Source organism: Mesoplodon mirus, assembly GCF_964341445.2.
Source record: "Mesoplodon mirus genome assembly, chromosome: 12".
NCBI classification, from domain to species: domain Eukaryota; kingdom Metazoa; phylum Chordata; class Mammalia; order Artiodactyla; family Ziphiidae; genus Mesoplodon; species Mesoplodon mirus.
The window spans coordinates 12,834,335-12,856,652 of record NC_138988.1 but is presented as its reverse complement, the minus strand read 5'-3'; positions in this window follow the sequence as shown (position 1 = coordinate 12,856,652).

Genomic DNA, 22,318 nt, shown 5'->3' with positions numbered 1-22,318 from the left:
CAGGATTCAAACCAGGGCAATCTGGCTCCAAAGCTCATGACTTTAACTGCTAGGTTTTCTCTCTTGGAGAGAAACAAAGAATTTTCAATATAATGCAGCAGAACTTACAGGATGCCATGGCAAGCAAAAGCCACATGTCACCTTCATTTAGGAAAGAATAAGAAAGTGTGAAGAGGCTGAGGAAATTAGTATGGAGAGAGAGGAGGAAAAGAGAACAGATGTAGACAGAGATGAAGGCCAGAAGAGTGAGGAAAAGAAGGCAGATCCCTAGCACTGCTTTGGGTCCTGATAAGTTTCCAGTTCTCTCCTTCTTCCATGGAAATCTTTGCTTTTTTTTTTTTTTTTTTTTTTCTTTTTGCGGTATGCGGGCCTCTCACTGTTGTGGCCTCTCCCGTTGCGGAGCACAGGCTCCGGACGCACAGGCCCAGCGGCCACGGCTCACGGGCCCAGCCGCTCCGCGGCATATGGGATCCTCCCAGACCGGGGCACGAACCCGTATCCCCTGCATCGGCAGGCGGACTCTCAACCACTGCGCCACCAGGGAGGCCCGAAATCTTTGCTTTTATGGTGAAATAATGACAGCAGATCCTTGTTTCCTGGAAAGTATATCGCTTGTTACTAGGCATTTAATTTGGAAAAGTGTTAAGAAGGTTTAAAACACTTTATGATTTAAAAATTTACTGCTTGTTGCAGTGGCTTTAAACTTTTATAAATTCATTTGTAGATTTTAAAGTATGAGAAGTAAAAGCAGAACCATTCTGAGCAGATGGGACATCTTCATGGAGCCTCTCCCTGGGGCCTCCCCTTCCCATTCCCTACTCTAAGGTTAAGCTCTGTTGAACAACGAGGATCTTTAGGAAACTGTTTTAAAAACACTGACCCAGACTAAGCACTGACAACCTTTTTCTTAAAGGGACAGATAATAACTATTTCAGGTATTTTTGGCTCCATGGACTGTCATGACAACTCAACCCTCCCTTTGTAGAACACAGGCATCCATAAGCAATATGCAAATGAGTGTGCATGGCTGTGTTCCAATATAACTTTACTTATGGACCCTAAAATTTGAATTTCATTTCAAAATATCATTTTCATGTGTCACAAAATCTTCATTACTTTTTTCCACCCATTTTAAAGTGTAAAGTCATCTTCAGCTCACAGGCTGTATAAAAACAGGTGGGGGAGCTGGATTTGTATGTGGACTGTAGACTGCTGTACCCTGAACTAGATCTTTGTTAAGAACTCTGCCCTTCAATAGAAATACAAACAAAAATAAACAAACAGGACCTAATCAAACTTACAAGCTTTTGCACAGCAAAGGAAACCATAAACAAGACAAAACAAAACATAAAAACAAAAAGACAACCTATGGAATGGGAGAAAATATTTGCAAATGATGCAAGAGACAAGGGCTTAATCTCCAAAATATACAAACAGCTCATACAACTCAACAACAAAAAACCAAACAACCCAACCGAAAAATGGAGAGAAGACCTTAATAGACATTTCTCTAAAGAGGACATACAGATGGCCAGTAGGCACATGAAACGATGCTCAACATCACCAATTATTAGAGAAATGCAAATCAAAACTACAATGAGGTACCAACTCACACCAGTCAGAATGGCCATCATTAAAAAGTCTACAAATAACAAATGCTGGAGAGGGTGTGGTGAAAAGGGAACCCTCATACACTGTTGATGGGAATGTAAGTTGGTACAGTCACTATGGAAAATAGTATGGAGGTTCCTCAGAAAACTAAAAACAGAATTACCATATAATCCAGCAATCCCAGTCTTGGGAATATATCCAGACAAAACTATAATTCAAAAAGATACATGCACCCTTATGTTCATAACAGCACTGTTCACAATAGCCAAAACATGAAAACAACCTAAATGTCCATCAACAGATGAATGGATAAGGAAGATGTGGTACATGTATACATACAATGCATTACTACTCAGCCATAAAAAAGAACAAAATAATGCCATTTGCAGCAACATGGATGCAACTAGAGATCATCATACTAAGTGAAGTAAATCAGAAAGAAAAAGACAAATACCATCTGATATCACTTATATATGGAATCTAAAATATGGCACAAATGAACTTATCTACAAAACAGATACAGACTCATAGACATAGAGAACAGACTTGTGGTTGCCAAGGGGGAGGGTGGGAGGGAGAGGGATGGACTGGGAGTTTGGGATTAGTAGATGCAACCTATTACATTTAGAATGGTTAAACAATAAGGTCTTAATGTATAGCATGGGGAACTATATTCAATATCCTGCAATAAACCATAATGGAAAAGAATATAAAAAAGAATGTCTATATGTGTATAACTAAGTCACTTTGCTGTATATAGAGACAGGCACAACACTGTAAATCAACTATACTTCAATAAAAAGAGACATAAGAAAATAAAATAAAATATCAAGTGGAAAAAAAAAGAACTCTGTCCTCACTTATGTATAAGGGACAGGGACAATCTTGAACACAGGTTAAGTGGGTGTTTCCTGTATAAAATATGACTTAGCACCCAAGGTGGTTTCAAACTTTGAATGTCTCCCAACTCCTAAGATTCTTCCTCAACCAACTCACAGATATTTCCTGCCCTTTTCAACCCATAACCAATTTTATTCCACAGTAAATAAAAAGACTTAAAAAGCCATCTGAAACTCTTCAGGTGTGAGATCCTTTTCTGAGAGCAAGTTTTGACCTGAGGGGTTAGGGAGGACACGGCTGACCTTTCCCATTCTTGAGGTTTTAAGATTCTATACTAATAAAGACAGAAGAAGGTATGGCCGCTGAGGGCATTCCAAAGGCAGAACTCAGCTCTCTTCGCTGCCTTACTGGAGCCAATACCAATAGCAAATCCACAGAAGCTTCCTAACTTGGGTTTCTGGAATTGTATTGTCAACTTTCAATTTGCTGGACCAACGAGCCGGTGGAGCAAGCGTGGATGATCAAAATCTAACCAACTCCCAGCAACTCTTCTACATCAAAGTCTTTTTAAAGTGTTTTTGGAGCACCTGTGGTTTCTTCCTTCCCACTTGGAGCCAATAAAGAGAAAGACAAGAAATGAAGGAAAGAAGAAACTCTCTAAAAGGCCCCAAATGTCCGCTTCAGAGCAATTAAGAATTGACTGTATTTTTATTATCATCTAAATCCCCTTTGAGGTTGATGCTAAAAACTAATTCACTTTGGCTGTATCTTTAGTGCATGGGATTTATTTTTAAAAAGTCATTTGCAGAAGAAAAGCAAAAGAAGACAGAACTTCTATTTTTACTGACTATGATTTGTTAATCGCTTGACCGGTCAAATTAAATTGAGTTAAGTATCAAGTCGAACAAAAATGTCAAGGACTTTTCCACAGATGTAGATACAGAATACACAATAGAAAATGAATGGAAGTAATCAATCCTCCCCCCAAATTTCACGTCTCTCTTACTTTCTGGAGAAAACCTCAGAATTCAAACTTCCAATCTCCGAGAGGATTGATTTAACCTGAAGCTTTGCTTTTCTACTTTTCTTTGATTAGATAAACCCCCTGAATAAAATATTCTCTATTAATATCTGTTGAAAACACATCATTCACCTTGGAAAAATGTGATACGATGGTAATTTATGAGTGCCCCTCTCCCTCTCCCTCTCCCCCCTCCTTCTTTTATATCAGCCACTCTGGAAGGCAGCTATCCTAACCACCATACCACCAACACTTGGGCACATCAGTCCCTCTGGTTTAGGTGCTATTTGTGATTAGCAGATCTGGTTTAATGGAAACATGATCCCACCGATACTGTAAAGTAGTAAGAGAAAACAAGAAGTGCATATCTTAGAATCCTTCTCTATTGGGGAATCAGCACTTATACGGACTAATTGTATGCTTGCAAACTCTAACTATTCTATAAAGTGCTAAAAAATCTTAATTCATGATTTTCCCAGAAGCTGTCATTTGTTCTCAGTGGGTGGTCAGGAAGTGAAGTACAAAACATCAGCGGGTTGTTTCTCAGTGAGTCTTTCCTTTCATCAAGCTTGGAGCCCAGACAGGAAACAATATGCTCATTGCTCTACTGCCATTGAGGATTGTTCATTAGTTTTAATTATTTTCTAAGATCTAGAGGGAGCCATCAAGAAAAATTAATCATGAATGCAAGGCAAGGCAGGCTTCTGTGATCATAAAAACATAAAGCATTTTGGATTATGGACTTTTTATGATTTACACTCAAACTTGAACTGAAGGGGGCATATGGCACAGCAGCATTTATTTAAAAAGCATGGGGATTTATGATAAATCATAAGTTTTGTTGTAAAATAAGTTGCCTTTCTAATGTTGTGGGTTTTTTTTTTTTTTTTTCTTTTTTTGCAGTACGCAGGCCTCTCACTGTTGTGGCCTCTCCCGTTGTGGAGCACAGGCTCCGGACGCGCAGGCCCAGCGGCCATGGCTCACGGGCCCAGCCGCTCCACGGCATGTGGGATCTTCCCGGACTGGGGCACGAACCCGCATCCCCTGCATGGGCAGGTGGACTCTCAACCACTGTGCCACCAGGGAAGCCCTAATGTGTTTTTAAAGTCGATTTTGTGAGTATGTGTGGAGGAGTCCACTCCTGGTTCTGACCTTGCTAGAAAAATAAATTGAAAAAGTAGCATCTCATTGTTAGGAGGGAGTTTAAAGATGAGGCCAATTATGCAATATTTGAGTTTTCTCTAAACAGTCCTACCAAACTCAGGCCATTCTCCAGTCTGGAGCAGCTTATTCCACTCTGGAAAGTTGAGGTATTCAGAACTTTGTTGCTCCCATACTTTACATACTTCCTGACAATCACAGTTTCATAAAATAAGCCCAGTCTTCCTCCCATGGTATCCCTTCAAGTAAAGAAGCAGCTACTGAATCCTTTTACATTTTCTGAAAGGTTTAAGTTTACAGGCCCTGGAATTCAACTGCTCAGGTCCCATTCAGGGTTCTGCCACTTACCAGAAGCGTCTTGGGTGATTGTTTAGCCACTGTGAGCCTCAGTTTCCTCCTTATGAACATGATTGTGAAGATTAAAATGAGAACACTCACCTAAGTGCTTAACAGAGAGTTTTGACAAATGGCAAGCACTCCATAAGTGCTAGTTATTATTACTGATACTATGACTACGTTTCTTCCCACCTCAGAGTCTTTGACTAGGAATGTTCCTTCCCCAAATCTTTGAATGTATGGCTCCTCCATCATTTAAGTGTCAGCTCAAGACGTCTCTCCAGAGGGTCCTTCCCCGACTTTCCACTTAAGAGTTGCCCTCCCAGGGATTCTCCTATCTCCTCATTTCTATTTTCCTCTTTGTTTTACTTGATAATCTTCTCTCTCTGCCACCAGAATGTAAGCTCCATGAGAATGGGCTGTTGTCTGCCTTGTTTACCCCCCTGAACTCTATGCCCAAAACCATGCCTGGTGCATAGTGTACTCAAGAAATGTTTGGTAAATAAATGAAGGAGCCTCCAAGACTCTCTGAAGACCAACAGTATCTTTCAGGTTTTAATAAACCAGCTGGGATTCTAGGTCTCACGTCTCACGCCTTCTGACTCTCTTGAGGGTTAATTCCATGAGCCCTATAACCTTCTTTGTCTCTATGGAAACAACTACATGAGACCAACGGCACCTTGCAGCTGTCCCAGTCGGAAACAAATTGTAGGTCATGAATACCTCAACAAAGAGCCACAGAACAGATTTTCCTCACTATATGACTAGAGGAGGAAAAGAGATCCTTACGGAGCTAAGCAATCTTAAGAGAAATGGGAAATTAATCCATCCATAAATACCTTTAAACTCTGCTGCTGACTCCATGGATTGGATTAGACTACAATCAGGAACAGGCCCAGCAGCGATACTGGGATACTGAGTGTGTGTGTGTGTGTGTGTGTGTGTGTGTGTGTGTGTGCATGCATGTGAGTGTGTAAATAAATATACAGACACAACATCTGTGGTTTGTCTAATGTCCCTTCTTTCAGGGAAAGCCCGAATCATTTCTTCTCTGTATATGTGGCTCTTGGTGGTGGTTTCCTTACCCACAGCTCAAGGGCTGGACATGGGACCCAAGCCTAGCCAATCAGATTACTCTATTTCTCTCCTTTGTGATTGGTCAAGAGATATGAAACTGCATCATGCTGGGCCAATGAGAAACCCCTCTATGAATTCTCCTGGTGCTACCAGGAAATAGACTCCCTCTGCAATAATGAAAAGGATGTGAGCTTGGGGGCTTTGGTGAGCTTGGGGGCTTTCATGGTCATTGCATGAAGAGAACCTATCTGGAAAGAAAGCAGAATCTAGATAGAGACAGAGTCATCAGTGTAGCCCCTAGATCCAGGTGTGCCTGAATCTAACACTTGGATTTCTTACTTAGGTGAACACATTATTTTCCATTTGTACTTAAGCGAATTTGAAATACATACTGTCACTTACAACTGAAAGGGTGCTGAGGGAGCCAGCAAGTCCCACATGTCCTTATGAGACTCTTCCCTGAATTGCCCTGCTGTGCTGTGTTATTTTTCTGTCAACACCTAGTTCGGAGGCAGTTAGGACCACCCAAAACACAGCACTGAAGCTACTGTGGATCTTGAGCCCACACACCGTTGCCAAGACAGTACAGAAAACGTTATTAATAACAAGGCCTCCATTTCTATGGAGTTTTCTTCAAAAGATGCCAAAGAATCTAGTATATGTTTCTTTTCTCTTCACCATGTTCCTGTAATGGAGGAAGGAAAACAGACACTCCCAAGCTGTGTGACCCTAGGAAGTTATATCACATCTCAGAGCATCCATTTTCTTAAGTGTTAAAACAGAGGGAGGGACATGAGACAGGAATTTCCGATCTGACATTCATGAGACTGTGAGGCATAATGTGAAATCATCAGTATCTTGACTTCAGGGTTTTCCAAAATAAAATGTTGGTATTGAATACTACTGTCTGCAAATAGGGTCTGAGAAAATTGATTCTAGGTCGTATCAGAATCTTTCAATGTCAATTAGAAGCACGGAAAAATCACTCTCATGCTTCTCAAGCGATCTTCATCTAAAAGGAGCACAAGATGAACTGAAACAGTTTTAAGAGACCCACTTATTCTATTTTACTACCAACTTCTCTAGGGAAACGACATTGTAATTTTACCATAAACTTTGTGGCATCAGCCAGCATAATGTGCCCACGAGTTAAGCTATGAATTAAAGGTGTCCTCCTGGTTTCCTAAAGCAAATCTGACTCTGTGAAAGATGAGTTTATGTGACCCACACTTAGGGAAAAATACATCTAATTCCTTCTTCAAGGGCTGTAATTCAACTGATAATCTGCACTCTGCCACTTTATTCAAAGGTCTTCAGGCCAGTGTTTTTTTTACTCAACTCAGACATGAACAAATAAGGAACCACTGGACTAATAGGGCATTTGTGTCATCATACACGTGTACAATATTCATCAGCCCTTTGAACACTCAGTGTGTGTACAATTGGGAAATATTTTATATTTATAAGATATAGTTATTGCTTCAAGTTATAAAGCAACCCACTGGAAGTCCATGGGAGATATCAGAAAACATTTCAAGGAACATTTAACTATCTGCTAATTGATAAAACAAATAGAATAAAAATTGCAGAGAGAGAGGGAGCTAGATGGGATTAATGAGAAAAAGCTTATTGGAAGAATTGGGCTTTACTATGAGATTTTCTAGAAAGTAGGGACTATGTATATATTTGGGAGTACTTGAAGAGTTGTATGTTTTTTATAAGGGTGGAAGGAGGCTGTTTATAAATGCGGGCCAGAAAACAGTATTATGAGGCATAACTGAAAAATATTTCATTTTACAACATCTGAAGTATCAGTGAAGAGACCAGGACACTCTGAAGGACCGGCGTCTCAGAACCAACAGCGGTAGCAGTTGTTAATGTTTTTAGTTAAAGTATGCTCAAATATTGCATGGAGCATACTTATACCAAAAAATTATAATTTGGGGTATTGAAATTAAAATTTAACAGGGCATTCTGTATTTACATTGACTAAATCTGGAAACTCTATTTAGAAGGATCTCGGTTGACGCTTACTGTTTTTATAAAAGAGGGATTACCAAGTGTTACAGATATTCCTGTCAACACCATATTGCACTTACTATGTGCCAGGCTCGATTCTGGCCACATGACACATTTTGACTGATTTAGTCCTTACAAAAACCTACGAGGAAGGTTTTAGTACTTCACCCTTTTTCCCAGAGGAAGAAACTGAGGCACAGAGGAACTAAGTAATTTGCCCAAGATGACCAGCTAGTAAGAGGCAGAGCCAGAATTTGAGCCAAAGCAGTTTGGTTGCAGAATCTGTGCTCTAAACTACCATGTAATTGTGCCAGATGAGGTATGTGGCCACACAGTGATTGGGAAAAACACCTCATCATGGCTCTTTTTTTTTTTTTTTTTTGCTGTACGTGGCCCTCTCACTGTTGTGGCCTCTCCCGTTGTGGAGCACAGGCTCCGGATGTGCAGGCTCAGCGGCCATGGCTCACGGGCCCAGCCGCTCTGCGACATGTAGGATCTTCCCAGACCGGGGCACGAACCCGTGTCCCCTGCATCGGCAGGCGGACTCTCAACCACCGCGCCACCAGGGAAGCCCCACAGGCTTAATTTATTGCCAGGGATTCAAACACTCGCTAGGCTAAAAGCCCATTCCTTACGTGGTATTTTATATCTGTCAAGGTTTGTCCCCAAGATCAGCGAGGAGCTCCTGATATATTTTCAAAAAGGAGCAAATACCATACAAATCCAACAGATATATTCCAAGAATTCCAGTGAGAAGAATTATATCTATCACTTAAGGGTGCTTTCCAGTGAATTGATGCTCTAATTTGTACAACGTAAATGAAAGCAAATCATAAATATGCATTGTTAGCATATTTAAATATGATTAGGTCCCGGTATTGACTGATTTGGGCTTTTTGTATTATTCTATCAATCTGAGGAATGTTCAAGCATTTTATTTCTAGGGAGACATTTATTTCAATAAAGTGATATAAAACCCTTCGTCCATTCCTACTTGAAGCTGAGGAATAAGCCTATTTGTAATGACTCTTACATGAGAACCATGTTGAATACTTCTCTATGGTAATCAGACATTACATGAAACTAGAAACAACAGGGGAGCAAAATCAGTCAACCATGGCAGAGGGATTGAGATAAAAATGACTCATTTGACTGGCTTGATTTGGGAAATGAATAACAACAGAGGTAACTACTAACCTGGGAGAGCCAGACTCTTGATCATTCTTTAACACTTTTAAACACAAAGTGCACAGAAACTCATCACTGCAAGGCACAGGTCCGTGTGCTGCAGTCAACAATCAACCGGCTCAAGTGGCTCAAAACCCACATCCTCCAGATCAGTGGTTCTCAACTGGAGGTGACTTTGTCCCCAAAGGGACATCCAGCAATGGCAGGAGACATTTCTGGTTGTCTCAACTTGGGGCATGGATGCTACTGGCATCCAGTAGGTAGAAACCAGAGATGCTGCTACACAGTCTACGATGCACAGGCAAATCCCCGCAACACAGAATTGCCCAGTCCCCAGTGGCAATAGTGCCAAGGGTGAGAAACCCAGGCCCTGGGCCCTGGCTCACAGTCACTGACTGCCCTGACACAGAGCTCACAAGGCGGATGGTGAGCACACAGGAAAAGAGGCAGTGACGACAGGTCCAACACAAATGGCCCATCTCCCACTTCCTTTGACTGAGGTCTCTATTCTGCACAAAGTGCTTGGCAGATCCCTTCGTTTTTCTTCTCGCTCTATCTGCTCTCCAGCGCAGAGGCATAGATCACTGCCACCTGGCTGCCCGCTGCAAGACACCGCTATGGGAACAGACAGATCAACGCATCAGAGAAAGGGCCACTCTAGACACAGCTGGCCAATAGGATGCTCACTGGGGACATTTAACCTGGCTCTTTTCTCTGAGTCCTCAGCCCTTGGTTGTTTGGAGGTGCTTTGACCCTTACTATTGAAGACACTTACTGAGGCAGCTTCTGGGGGTAAAACGTATACGTGTATATGAAAGAATGAGATCACTGAACAGACGTGCTAAAGCCAACCGCATCACATGCCCAAATATCGCCTGTTTATGCCCCAAGTAATTCTACGTACACTTCGCTTTATGTTGTGCAAAGCTGACAATGACCACTTTGCTGGCAACCAAAACAATAGAGCAAATTACCTACCAAACCCACCATCAGGTCCCGAAGAACTTGAAGTAATATGGTGTTCCCTGCCACCTTAGTCCATTACACATCTGGCAGGTTTGGTAGGGGAGGATTTAGCATGCCTCAGATCATGCCATTTGGATGGCTTGCTTAGCTACTGTGTGAAACCCTCTTTCAAAAATCAAGCAACTATCACCACTCTTTTATCTCACGTGACACAGACACTGTACTGTATTGTCCAGAGAAGTTACCCATTTTCCCAGAGACAATATTTAATCTCAGCCTGGATTTCCCAATATGCATCTTTCCCAGCTTCTCAAATGTTACATTCATTTTATTAGAAGCATGGGATTTTCAGAAATGCCCAATCCTATCCTCCCATTTTACACATTAGGAAACTGAAGTCTAATACCTTCCCGAGGTTACTTTGTAGATTGTTACTCTTCAAGATATTTGCTGCTCCTCTCTGTGGAATGGTTTTATGTCTTCACTTCTCTGCCATAGGATTTTACCACGTTATTTACTTCGGCCAATGAAATATGAGTAGAAATGGCGTGTGCCACTTTCACGCAGGAATTTTAAGAACCATCATGTGGTTCTATCATATTCTGTACTGCTTTCTACAAAATGAGCAGCAGCATCCTGAATAGGGACTGTTTTTCAGTTTGGATTTCAGATCAAGGATGAAGCAAGGCAGAGCCACAGCCAACTTGAAACAATGCAAACAAGAAATAAAGCTTTGCTGTTGTCAGCTGACAGGTGAGGCCCTTTGTTAATGCACCATCATCAGCCTATACTGACTGATGGTCACCCAGCTAGTTAATAACAGAGCTGGTTTAAGACCTAGTCCTTATTTCAGAGACCAGCTTTTTGTACCACAATGAACAAAATATAATTCAGCTATAATGAGCTACACAAAGAATAACATCCAACGTTTGAGTAGAAAAGCCTCGGTTTTGAATATTTTGAGTTAGCTTGTATCCCACAACTAATTGGAAAGGCTTTGCAGATTACCCACACCGTGGATCGGCAGCATTTGTCGGAATAATTAAGGGCAAAATTCCTCAGCAACGCCTGGCCCCAAAGTTTAGACTTTCCATAAACGTCTCTTTCAGACTATGCAGAAGGTAAACCTCATTTTACACAGTACCAAACAGAGCATGTTATTTAAAATCAAAGGAAAAAGCAAAACACAACAAAAACTCCTGAAATTCAGAGAGCATCAAACAAAAAATAAGACAGAGTGACACAAAAAAAGGAAGAAGAAAGAAAAAAAACCTTCAGACACGGCACAGAACTGTAAACATCATTTAGGTGTATAAATTTACTGCATTATTTTCTAGTTAACGAGTTTTCAAATAAGCTAAGAACATTCTGGCAATGTCTTTACTTAACATTGTAATTTCACAAACTGTCAAGAATGAAGAACTCCACTAGGGTAAATGAAGATATGCTTGAATTTTCTTAATTGCCACCTTGCTAAGGCTTGGAGCTCATTGTTCAGCTGTGTGACAGACGGTTCTAAGCACTGTCAGGCAGTCGCAGGGGAGACTGGGTTGCTATACAATGTGCCCATCTCATTACTGTGTTGCTGACAGCCCAGGGTGAGAAAGGAAACAACACTAGTTTCAGGAGTGGAGTTCCCGGGACCAGTGCAGCAGTGACTGACAAAGCAGAGGAGCTCTTGCTATTACTGCTGGAATGTTAGCTCTCCCCAGCCATCCACCCTGGGAGAAGTATGGGCTTGAAGGTAAAGACTCAGTGCCCTACACTGGGTCTCCGAATCAGCCCCCAACACACAGTACCTGGCACATGGCGTGTTCCCAATAAATGTTTGTTGACTGAATGAATGAACATCTCTCCTACTCAAGCTTATCAGCTCCTTCCTTTCCTCTCTCCACTTGCCAGAAGAAAGACTGAGTAAACTTAATGACATGATGATAACAGAGTGTTCCAGTTTTTCACTTTGAGGCTCCAGCCCACACTAATTACCTCCACTCCCACCTTCATTCACTCTTTTGTACCCACTTCTCTAGTCCCACCAGTTCTGAACTCCTCTGAGAGATGAGCCTGCAGCTGAGTCAGCTCTCAATCCTTCCTAGTGTTTAGCAAAGCATATTGTTCTTAGCAGGTGTCCTGTGTTTTAAATTTTAAAATGTTTTGTATTCCTTATATTTTGTGTCTCTGAAATGTTTTATACTTAAAAGACAGACAGGATGAAAATGGAAAATGATGAACACAAAAGAATGAATTACTGAAGGAGGGATTTCAGACACAAAGGTGGGATAGTATTTCTTGGAATCTTACTTCCTACGAGAGTGGTTTTGAATCCTGGTTCACAGACTGGCTTTAGTGTAAGATATGCATTATCAATGGGGGTGATATTGTTCCCAAGAGGGTGAAAATTGGTTCTTGGGGGCTGAAAGAATTCTCATATTGTACAATGGTTGGTGACTCTCCCAAGGGCCATAATACATAGATATATAGTATATCTGTTATATTAAAATTTCATGGGGTTGTATGGTTAGGAAAAAATTGTCTAAAAAGACTCTGTGGGGGAATGGGAAAGATAATGAAAACAAGGCTGAGAAACACTGGTTTGTGAGGATGCTTTTCCCAGCCCAGAGGAAAGTGGGTTGTGTATACTATTATGCATGTATGTATATATGTCTGTATAGCATAGGTAAGACAGATAGATAATCTGTGCAATTTTGCTAATAGGACTTTTGGGGAAATACCTAGCCTTTTTTTTTTTTTTAAAGATATTGCCTTTCTTAGCAAATTGAACATTAGATAACTGTTGATATCTGCATTTAAAGGATGCCTCTGGTTATTTTATTCCAAAAATCCATGTCATTATTTTGAACAATGGACAACATAATCCATGTGTAAAATGAGTCCTGTCAAATTTAACAAAGCAAGTAGTCTTAAAGTCTGTGAAGAGAATTACCTCAGTCGCAGAGAGAATTTGTGAAAGAGATCACATTTCTGTAAGTCCCTGTACAGGGGTTGAGTTAGTCATACTCTTCAGTTCAGAGTAAATGATTGCTGATTGTCTGGGCTGTTTGCTTGAATCATTAATTCATTAAGTCCACCCATACTCCACACCCATGCTTCCCTCCCTCAACATTTCAATGTGTTAATGTGCATTCTATTTGATATATTATTACAAAATGTGTACTGCTGTTCTATGTGCATGCGTTTTCAACTTCTGTACATGGCACTGTTAGGTATCTTACTGTTTCTTCTTTCTATTTTTACTATGTTTTAAAGATCTGTCCAAGTTGTTCTACTGCTTCCTCTCCCGCAAAATCCTCCTGGATGTGTGTCCACAATGATCAATCCACCACTATCCTGAAAATGCACACCCAGGTTGCCTCCGAATCCCCAGTAACCCAAATATCCCGTCAATGCGGGTCAGAGTTTCCTGGGATGTGTCCCAGGTGGAGACTTTCCAGATTCATCCTGAAGATGAATAAACCATTTAAAAAACTTTTTTTTAAAAACATCATTTGCCATAACCATATGAATTTTCTACTGCTTAGCAATACTTTATATTTCTGATATATTCCAGTTGATTATGATATATATTTATACTTTTTTTAAACAACTTTATTGGAGTATAATTGCTTTACAATATTGTGTTAGTTTCTGCTGTATGAAAAAGTAAATCAGCTATATGTATACATATATCCCCCTATCCCCTCCCTCTTGTGTCTCCCTCCGACCCTCCCATCCCACCCCTCTAGGTGGTCACAAACCACCTAGCTGATCTCCTTGTGCTATGCGGCTGCTTCCCACTAGCTATTTTACATTTGGTAGTATATATATGTCCATGCCACTCTCTCACTTGGTCCAGCTTATCCTTCCCCCTCCCCATGTCCTCAAGTCCATTCTCTACATCTGCGTCTTTATTCCTGTCCTGCCCCTAGGTTCTTCAGAGCCTTTTTTTTTCTTTAGATTCCATATATATGTGTTAGCATATGGTATTTGTTTTTTTCTCTTTCTGACTTACTTCACTCTGTATGACAGACTCTAGGTCCATCCACCTCACTACAAATAACTCAGTTTTATTTCTTTTTATGGCTGAATAATATTCCATTGTATATATGTGCCACATCTTCTTTATCCATTCATCTGTCGATGGACACTTAGGTTGCTTCCATGTGCTGGCTATTGTAAATAGTGCTACATTGAACACTGTGGTACATGACTCTTTTTGAATTATGGTTTTCTAAGGATATATGCCCAGGAGTGGGATTGCTGGGTCGTATGGTAGTTCTATTTTTAGTTTTTTAAGGAACATCCATACTGTTCTCCATAGCGGCTGAACCAATTTACATTCCCACCAACAGTGCAAGAGGGTTCCCTTTTCTCCACACCCTCTCCAGCATTTATTGTTTGTAGATGTTTTGATGATGGCCATTCTGACCAGTGTGAGGTGATACCTCATTGTAGTTTTGGTTTGCATTTCTCTAATAATTAGTGATGTTAAGCATCTTTTCACGTGCCTCTTGGCCATCTGTATATCTTTAATGGCCCCCAAAGGTATCCAGTCCTAATCCCTGCAACTGGTAAATATTACCTTATATGGAAAAGGGATCTTTGCAGATGTAATTATGTTAAGAATCTTGAGATGAGGGAGGAGATAATCCTAGATAAGTTAGGTAGGTCCACAATGCAACCATAAATATCCTCATAAAAATGAGGCAAAGGAGATTTCAGATGTACAGAAGAGGAGAGCAATGTGACTACAGAGGCAGAGATTGGAGCGATGCATCCATGAGCCAAGGAATGCTGGCAGCCACCAGAAGCTGGAAGAGGCAAGAATGAATCCTCCTCCAGAGCCTCTGGAGGGAACACGGCCCTGCCGACATCTAGATTTTAGCCCAGTGAGACTGGTTTCAGACTTCTGGCCTCCAGAGCTCTAAAACAATCAATTTCTGTTGTTTTCAAATGCCAAATTTGTCATAATCTGTGTTTTTTTCCTTGTCATAATTGTTCATAGCACAGGAAACTAGTACAAACACAGAGCTTTGTTTTTATTTAGTTTGGAACCAAAATCCTAATACAATCTACACTTTCCTATTACTATTTATTACTACTGCATGACAGCTTGTTAGACATGAAGAATCTCAGGCTCTGTATCTCCAGAATAAGAATTTGTAATTCATCAAGATTGAAGGTAATTCGTATACACTTTCAAGTTAGAGAATCACTGCTCTAAATGAGTCTGTAGCCTTTTGGTGAGAAGCTGCTTCTCACTTGTAGGCAGGTGTGAGGTCACCATTTGGTGGAGGGCAAGTGTTGCATTGACAGGCTGGTGAGAGCCCTATGAACGCCTGAGAGTGGAGTTACACTGTAGGGAAAATCCCTCTCAAACTGGAATCGGAACACATGTTAGTGAGGAGGAATGTGTAAATGGCAACTATCTTGGAGCTGGATCAGGAGGACTTCAAGATTCTTTAAGATGGTGCTCAAATACCTAAAAATGATTCTGATATTGACAGGACCAAATCACACATTTTTCATTTATTCTAACAATTAACAGAAAGAAATTTCTTAAAGTCAGAGCTACCCCTAGAGAAATGAGGTACTCATAGCACCGCAGGTGACACACTGACAGGGATGTAGCAAGGACACAAGCTTTAAATGAGACAGGAGTGACCAGGTGACCTTTGCCATCCCTTTCAGTGGAAAGCGTGTATTTCTATGATGCCTGAACACCACCGAAAGTCATAGCTACACTTTTAACAACAGTTTTTAACAAAGCACAAGTGTTGAATTACAGTATCTACAGCCAAGGAAGGACTCATTAAACAGTTTGGATGGATTCCAAAAGCTGTGCAGGACTGTTTTCTGACCTATAGAAAAATCCAGCAGAAGAAATTTACATGTCAACTCCTGCTTTAATAGGCAACGGCAAACTTCTGGAGTCAACAATACAATCTATAAATGTGGATGGGAGCTAAGTTTTAATTGGCACTTTCTCTTGCACCTGCCATAGGAGTTTTGCACATTTATCAACAAATTGAAAACGCTTACTTGGTATTTGCAATCCTGTTCCTTTCACATGCAATCAATGCTACTCAAATTAGTGTCCCTCCGAATACTCAGAAATATTTGGAGTGAAGAAAAGATCATTTTACACTTGGCTAGTTGGGGAGGATCTCAGGGTTCACAGTTCTAAATCTTTCACTCTACAAATGAAAAAAAAAACCCTCTACGGTTAGAATACTGATGCCAGTGCCTCCTCCTTCAACTCTCAATAGTATTCGAAGTTTCTAGAATGATATGGACATTCTAGCAGGGATATGAGATGTGAGTAGAAACTTCATGAGGGGAGGAGATGAAGAAGTTAGAGCAAGAATCTGAATTGCCTGTATTGAAGAGTGTCCCTCCAAATTTCATGTCTACCTACAACCTGAGAATGTGACTTATTTCCTTATTTGGAAATAGGACTTCCACATGCAATTAGTTAAGACAAGATCATACTGGATTAGGATCAACCCTAAATCCAGTAAGTCCTGTCCTTATAAGAAAGCCATGTGGAGACACAGACCCCCACAGAGAGGAGAACACCATGGATGGAGGCAAAAATTAGAAAAATGGAGCTACAAGCCAAAGAATCCAAGGATTTCCAGCAACCACCAGGAGCTAGGAAGAGCCAAGGCAGGCTTCTCCCCTTCAGTATTCAGAAGAAGCACTACCCTGCCAACACCTTGATTTCAGACTTCTGGCCTCCAGAATAAATTTGGTGAGATAATAAATTCCTATTGTTTTAAGCCATCCAGTCTGTGGTACTCTGTTATGGCAGCCCTAGGAAACTACTAACTTTCATCCCAATTTATCATGAAAAATGATGGTAATGATGCTCAGGTAGGTTTCATTATTATCTTCATTTGCACTCACTTGCCCAAGGAACCAGAGCAAGTGGCTGAGCCAGGATTTGAAGATCTGTAACTCTGAGCAGGGCTCTTGCTCCTCACAACCACATTCAACTGCTTCCCAGTGATGATGACTGATTTTGTTTTCTTTTTTTTTTTTGATGATGACTGATGTTGATGATGTCTCCCAAATTCACTGCTCTTAGAGTCAACTGTGCCCTCTCTCTGCTTCACTATCACTTAACTACTCCTTGAGTGTGAATCTAGAACTATCAGGCAAATGACCAAGTACTCAACAACTTCATCAGCAGAAAGCAAATAAAAATTTTTGCAGCAGGAAATTCCTGCAATCAACCAATTAGGCCTCATGGTAAAATGGGGCCTAAATGATTGGTTGTAATCAACTGGCCTAATTGATTACATTGATTAAAACTGCATTCGATGCCATCTTGTTGTCTAAGACTCAGTTGCTCTGATTAAATGGTCTTACTACTGAGAGAAGAGAGACAGATGGCACATGGGAAAAATTATTTTTTTCCCAGGTGGGAGCATGTTTAAGAGCCACCCTGAGGGAGCTGGGTCATATATTCAGTCATATTTTCAATCTAATGGAATCATAGATATTTCACAAATGAGGAAACGGAGAACTAGAAATGAGAAGGGTCTTATCCAATATTAGAAGCGAGCTAACTAAAATTTGGGGTTAGAACACAGGTTTCCTGACCACTAGTCCAATGTTCATTATATTCACCCTTCCATCCACCCATCTACTCTTTGGTTGATACATTTGTCCAACCATCCATCATCCATCCATCCATTTATCCATCACGCACCCATCAAGTAATTATAAAGCATCTGCTAAGGATAGTTACTGGAGATACAAGGCTAAAGGGACACTATCCCTGCTCTCAAGAGCTCCATAACACATGATATTCGAACATTTGTTTCACCATTTAAGAGTCTCCCGAAACAGAGTGTTAGGAAAGCAGACACGAGGAGGTTAATCTCGAGAGTGGGTTGGCTGTCCAAAACAGTTCCAATTCCGGCACCTTCTATATCTGACCTACAGTACCCACATTTCCCCTTTCCTAATTTTTTGAAATCAGGTGACCGGTTTCAGGAAGATACAGTTACTGCAAAATGACCAGAAAAAGAACAAACATCATGGGCTCTGTTTGCAAGATGTCCTCATGGAATTAGCGTGTGGTATTTCTTGGGTTTTTTTAGCCCACTAAGTTGTCATGCATTTCTACATGTATGCACTTTTAAATGGAGTCTGTTTCATGTTATACAATGAAAAAAGTCTGAGAGAAGTGTTGTTACAGAGGAAAAGAACTTCATCATGTGACCACATTCAGTGATGCAGTTGTCTTTTATTGTTCACTTTCTACTTCCTCCTAACTATGCAGGGATATTTTTGTATTGAATGTCAGCACGGGAAAGGGGCTAAGAGCTTGGCTTCTACGAGTCAGACTAATTTGGATTCCAGTCCTGCTTCACCTGCTGACCACAGGTAAAATATTTAATGATTCTGTGCCTCAGTTTCTTTAACTGTAAAGAAGAATTGATGAAAATACTAGGTCCACAGTTGTTGTAAATATTAAGTAAGTTTATACACGTGAGCATTTAAATGATGGTAAAGTTATTAAAAATACCTCCTGCTCTAATATATGTTAATCTTATAATGGTTAGTCACAACAAAAGGAGCTCATTTAAGATACAAACCAGCAATGGCATCCACTGTCTGAATATATTTTGTACCATGACTTGGTTTTTATTTACACGTGGAGTAATTCAGTGCCTTGGCCATTCAGTGCCTCTACCTGTCTGACATATTCTTCGTGGCAGATACCATAAGGGTAGAAAAGTCACTGAGAGAGCTCAAAAGACAGGACTTTGAGTGCTGGATCTTCTGTTTACTGCTTGTGGCAAGTTATTGGTTCATTAAGCCAGAAGGGACTTGTGCAGTGATCTGGTATCAGTGTCTTCTCTACAGACGAAAACACTAAGATCCAAAGGGTCTCATTCCTTACAATTAGATTTTAACAAATGATTGTGCCACTAAGAGAAACGGGGACTGTGTGAATGACAAGTTTTGGAGGGTGAAAGGAAAAAAATTGACCAAAGGTAAGCACTGGACACAGAACAAAGGTTTGCTTATTTTTCACAACAAAATAAGCAAGTTAACTATCTTGTACAAATAAAGCTTGATTAGTTACAAATGTTTATGTATTTGTTCACATACTTAGTAATATTTATTTCTTTAAAAAATTTGGAGCAAACTGAATCACTTTGCTGTACACCTGAAACTAACACAACACTGTAAATCAACTATACTACCAAAAAAAAAAAAATTTGGAGCAAATTTGACCAAATCTTTTATTTGTTAAATCTAGATGATGAGTTTTTGTTATGTTATTCTCTTTCTCATTCTGTTGTTTTAGTAATGTTATAATAATCAAGTTTAATTTAAAATAAAGATTTCACACATTGGATGATAAAAAAACAAAAAAGAAAAAAACAAACAAAAAAACAAAGGGGCTCAGACGCGTTCAAGTTCACACAGCTAATTAGTGGCAGAACTCATTCACTTTAAACTAAGTCTTTCTTCCCTCAACACAGACTAGAAATGTTTCATTCCTGGCATCTAAATTCCTCTACTCTGGGGTCAAATTGCCTGGATTCAAAGCTCCACCCAACCTCTCACTAGGCATGTAAGCCAGGGCAAATGACTTATCCTTTATGTGTTCTAGTCCTGACCTATAAAATGGGGAAAAATTAATGATCTCATAGTGATTTTGGAAAAGATTCAATAATATAACCTAGAGACAATACTTTGCACACTATCTGGCACTCTATTATTATTATTATTGTAGGTTTAAATTATGTCATTTGTCTTCAATTTTAAGAGTTTTGATAAAGGCAAGAACTTTGAATCCTTCATATTTTCAAAACAGATTACTGAATAAAAGATCTTGGGACTTCCCTGGTGGCGCAGTGGTTAAAAATCTCCCTGCCAATGCGGGGGACACGTGTTCGAGCCCTGGTTCGGGAAGATCCCGCATGCTGTGGAGCAACTAAGCCTGTGCACCACAACTACTGAGCCTGAGCTCTAGAGCCGGTGAGCCACAACTACTGAGCCGGCGCACCTAGAGCCCGTGCTCCACAACTAAGAAGCCACCACAATGAGAAGCCCGTGCACTGCAACGAAGAGTAGCCCCTGCTCGCCGCAACTAGAGAAAGCCCGCGTGCAGCAACAAAGACCCAACGCAGCCAAAATAAATAAATAAATTAAAAAAACAAAACAAATCTTAATTTCACTCATTAATTTGTGTATTAATCAAATATTTACTGAATACCTATTATCTTCTAGGCACTGTTTTGGGTACTGGGATATAGCAAAAAATACACTTAGCTCCCTAAGAGTACGGTGACAGGGACAATAATAAAATAATAAATAAGTAAATTACATATGTATTAGAAGGTGCTATAGAGAAAAAACAGAAAGGGGATAGGAATACAGTAGGGATGAAGGGAACTGAGCAAGAGAGCTGACATTTTAAATATGGTGACCAAGGAAGGTGACATTTAAGGGATATCTGAGGACGGGGAGGGAGACAGATATCTGGGTGAAGGGTATCCAAACAAAAAGAAGAGCAAATGAAAAGCCCTCGAGGCAGTGGTATGCCTCACATGTCACTGCAATAGCAAGGAGTCGGATGTGGTTGGAACAGAATGAGCGTGCAGGACAGAAGTAGGTAGTGAGACCAGAGAGGAAACTGGAGCCAGGCCATGAAAGGCCTGTAAGGTATCACAGGGACCTTGGTTTTTCACCTTTCATGAGTTATAAGCCATTGGATGGCTTGAAGCAGAGGAGTGTATAATCTGACTTACAGTTTAATTGACTGTTTAACTGCTTCTGTGTTGAGAATAGACTAGAGGATTCAAGGGTGGGAGCAGAGACACTATTGAGGAGACATGACACAGACAGGGCTACATGTTGACCCAAACATTTTCCTCCTAGTGCACAGGAAGACTACGTTTTCCAGCTCCTTGTTTTTGGAAAAAGAATTGACTTTGATTTTCTGCAAAGAATAAACAAAAACGATGCCACTGATTCTACCAAACTTTGCTCCTCTTGATGACTTGAGATTTCAACATATATCACAAAAACTTGACTGTGGCCTAGCATTCTGGCTAGCGTTCAGACTCTCATGTTGTGAAACGTCATGAGAGAGTGCAAACTAATAGGGGTATTACATTTATTCCCACTTTGCAATTGTAAGGCCATTAATTAATAGCTGATCTTATAATCATTCATTGCCTCCAGAAGGCCGGTACTTTTTTCTATCATGGACCATTCAAAAACAATCAGTCATAACGTACAAATAGAAAGTAACTTGTTTGCAACAGCAAGAACAGTTTCTATCCAACAAAATCCTGTTTCTATTTTTCCAGCAACCTGTAAAAATATTGCTGAATATATGCAGAATGAATGAACTGTTAATAGGAATTTCATATTTGTATTACCTTGTGAATTTCACAAAATTTTTAGAAATTGGTTATTCACCTTTACAGCCTTCGCTTTCAGCAAGAGGAATGTTAGGCCTATTTAGGATGAGGAAACTGAGGTTCAGAGCTGTTGCATGGTTTACATAAAGCTACAGAGTTAGCAAGTGATAGAGCCGATAATAAAACTAATGTCTTTTGTACTAAAGGAAGGTATCTGACTGCCAAATATCTCCTTTGTGTCTGGGTATCTGAGCCATATGCCCAGTTCAAGACAACAGAATGTGAGTAGAAGGGATATATGTATATTCCTTCCAGGCCTGGCTCCTGAAAGATCTGATGCCTTTAGATGCTCTCTCTTTCTACTCTCTGTGGGGCTGGAAGTTAACCATTGAATAGTAAAGACGTGATGGAAGCAGCATGGATCCCCAAGGCATCAGTTTAAGGGGAGCTACCCAAACAATGAGGTGAGTGAGAAATAAACTTTTATTACACTAGGCCACTGAGGGTTGGGGATGTTTGTTACAGCACCTAGAGAGCTTCACCCTGACAAATACAGGAGGGTAACACAGTAAGTCAGGCAAGAGATTATAACAACTTGGATCTGGGACTGAGCAGTGGCAGTTGTCAAGAGTGGTTGGAACCTGGATATATTTTGAATGTAGTGGCTACCAGATTTTCTGACAGATTTGAAAAGGCATGTGAGAAA